The sequence below is a fragment of the Grammomys surdaster genome, unplaced genomic scaffold (genome assembly GCF_004785775.1).
Source record: "Grammomys surdaster isolate TR1022 unplaced genomic scaffold, NIH_TR_1.0 876, whole genome shotgun sequence".
Classification (NCBI taxonomy): domain Eukaryota; kingdom Metazoa; phylum Chordata; class Mammalia; order Rodentia; family Muridae; genus Grammomys; species Grammomys surdaster.
In genome coordinates this window covers 41189-44597 of record NW_021605295.1, presented here as the reverse complement: position 1 = coordinate 44597, position 3409 = coordinate 41189, and positions in this window count along the sequence as shown.

The window sequence follows — 3409 nt, the reverse complement described above, 5'->3', positions numbered from 1 at the left end:
AACATTCATGCCATTGGTTGCTGAGGGAAAGCTGAAAATGAGTTTGAGGTTGGTAGCATGGTGTCACTATGACTGGTGGATTGAATTCTTCAGCTCCAATATCTGCAGCCTCCACAGATGGAGACCTCTTGGAGACATTCACCTGTGTTCTGGTAAGGAAAGCAGAGGGAAGGGCTGGGGCTAGTGCAGATGCAATCTAGGTGTGGGGAGAGCTCAATCCTGGTCTGACATCCTTCAAGTGGGCAATCCTGGGTAAGTATGAGTTTGTTGTGTCTCCACAGAGAAGAAATTCTAATGGTAAATGTTGGGAAAGTTGAGAGAGGCTGGGCATTAGCAGAGTCAGTATGAAGAACGACAAAAACAGCCAAGAGAACAGAGGAGAGGGAAACTTGTGGAGGGCACATGGCCTGGGCATGAGTTACTAGGTCATGGATATTCTTCCAGGAGACCGTGTTGTTCCTCTGGGCATGGCATTTCCTGTGCCTCCTTCTCCTGTTCCTTGTCCGCCATCTTCTCCCCCTCCTTCTCTTTCTCCTTCTCATCCTCCTCCTCCACATCCTGCTCCTCCTCCTCTTTTTTCTCCCCCTTCTCCTCCTTCTCCTCTTCCTCCTCCTCCTCCTCTTCCTCCTCCTCCTCCTCCTTTTCTTCCTCCTCCTCCTTTTCCTCCTGCTTCTCTTCAGTCCTTGATTTGCCTTTGAGAGGCAGACCATCTTCTTGGTTGGTGGTATGGTGTTGACATTTCTGGCAAGAACCCAGATAGGCATATGTTGCTACTCTGGGAAAACACAAATTGTAAGGAGAGGGTCTGGTCCTTTTCAAATTCCATCCAGAGGACCATGCCATCATTCTAGAATGAAGGTGGTGGTGGTCAATTTTGGTATGTGCCAATGGAGAACAATAGGCGAATGTTTAGAGTTTTTGTAGCTGTTAAATGAGTTTGGTATAGTCATCCCTATCTTTATTAGTATGTCTGGGGTAGGGGTGGTAGGTTGTTTTCTTTTGTTTTAGAAGATAAGCTTTTAGGATTTGATGTGTTCTTTGTACTATTCATCGGCCCTGAGGATTGTGGGGGATCCCTGTATGGTGGCCAATTTCCCAATGTATGCAGAAAATATTGAATTGAGAGCCACTGAAGACAGGGTCATTATCAGTTTTTATCTTTTGAGAAATGCCCATGATATCAAAGGAGAGAACATATGGAGAATCAATCTTTTTGAGTTTTCAATTGTTTGGTCTGTAGCCCATATAAAATGTGAGTATGTATATGTGGTGACAAAAACATTTTTGCCTGCCAAATTGGGGAATATGGGTGACATCGATTTGCCATAAGGAAGTGGGTTTGGGCCTTGGGGATTGGTGCCATCCTCTGTAAAGCTGGAGTGGAAATGAAGGATGCACAAGAGGACCATGTTTTATTGTCCTTGGAGTTGATGACTGGGGATGTGGGGGAAGAGGGTATGGAGCCCATTTATATTTGAGTGTTTGGTAGAATGAAATTGATCTTCTCGCTCAGTGAAGGCTATGAATGTTTCTGTTGAGGAGGTTTGGTCAGTGAAAGCTTTTCCCTCAGATATCAGACCTGGCAAGGGATTGTGAGATCTGACCTGCTGGTGGAGATGGAAGAGGCCCTTTCCTGTAGGAGGGTGGAACCTATATGAGTTGAGAGGAACGTAGGTTGGCATCTAGTTTGACAAAGGATCTTGACAACCAAGGGAGCAAATTGACAGCATATACACTGTTTGAAAAGATGATAAGGGGCCCCTTGACTTCCTTTATATGCTAGGGAGATAGCATATAATTCTTTATATTGGGAGGAGACGTGGGGCAGCTCTCTGAATCTGAGAATTGGAGGTTCATTCTCAGGGGACTAGTCTATTACTGGTGAAGTTCCCCTCTTTCCCTCATTGGTAAATTTTGAGTGGCTCCAACCATGCGCTTTGGGGGGCAGCCATTTCGACAGAGGGTGAATACAGACCCATTTTTCCTCGGGGTAACAGTTACCAATTTGTCCAAGGAATCTTGTGAGGCTGATAGCAATGGAGGACTGTGTTCTGATTAGCCATTCAATATCAGAGATGGAGAGGGGGTGACAAGGAGTCAGTTTCTTTACCTAAAGTTTGTAGGGTCTGTTCCTGCCATTTTAAATCATATAAGAGAGTGTGTCCACCTCATGTAGAATTCTGGGTACACCACCCATCAGGGCGTTGTGCCATTCCAGCACCCCTGGGGTTGGTATAGTGCCACCTGATAGAAGAACTGGTAAGGTAGTAGCAAAGGTTAGAACCCTGATAAAACTCATAATTGAGATTGGAAGCAGCTTAGACTAGCTCCTGACAAGATTTCTGTCCTAAAGTACATGACCATGACACCCCACTAAGAGGACCATGACAAGTAGCCTAGAGGTCTCTATGCTAATGAGGTATCTAGGGGCTCTGAGTGTTTGGCCTATAAGCATCCCTCCCTAGGCATTTGTTCCTACAAAATATTTAATCTGTAGTTCATGTTGAGTAAGCCATATGCATCTTCATGTGCCATGAAAAAAGCAGTTTGGACAAGCAAGAACTGTCTCCTTCATCAAGGAGTATTCTACTCAGGTTTCAGGATGCCCAGGAGAGCTCAAAGAATTGCCAAATCCCACTCAGTGAGGCAAAGAACCTTTTAATAAATTCAAACTCAGGTTTAGATCACAATCTGTTCCCACTGCACAGGGCAGGATTAAGATGCTTTGTTGAGGGGCTTAGGGAATTTATACACAAGCAGGTTTGGGAGTTCCAGGGCTACATGACAGATAAGGGAAATAATTCTTCAAACAAAATTCCTTCTTTTTAGGCAAGGAGCAGGGTAGCAAAATAGGGGAGGGAAGCTCCTTAGGCCTTCATGTTCCTATTAGGGGTAAGTGTTTTTACAAACAGGTCACAACTATCTGGGAATGCTTAATTGTCTCAAAATATGACACTTAACCTCTCTAAGGATGTGTGCTTCTTCACTTCTCCCAAGGCCAGAAGCCACCTGTGCTGGGAAGTGCCTAGTTCTCCATCAGAGAGAGTGTCAGCCTCTTTGACAAGGGTCTTTGGGAGCAGTGGCTGTTAATCTGTTCTCAGGCTGGCATTTGCCATTTCTGGGAGGGGGTTAGCTCTAGGGAGTGCTACTGGAATGTGAATTGTGTCTCTTTGAAGTATCAGGTGGCTGCTGGAAGGAGCAAGGGGAGTGAAGGGGAGATTTTGTGAGAGTGAGTGAGTCCTGAGGTGAGGGGAAGTGCTGAGGTGAGGGGAAGTGCTGAGGTGAGGGGAAGTGCTGAGGTGAGGGGAAGTGCTGAGGTGAGAGGAAGTGCTGAGGTGAGGGGAAGTGCTGAGGTGAAGGAAGTGCTGAGGTGAAGGAAGTGCTGAGGTGAGAGGAAGTGCTGAGGTGA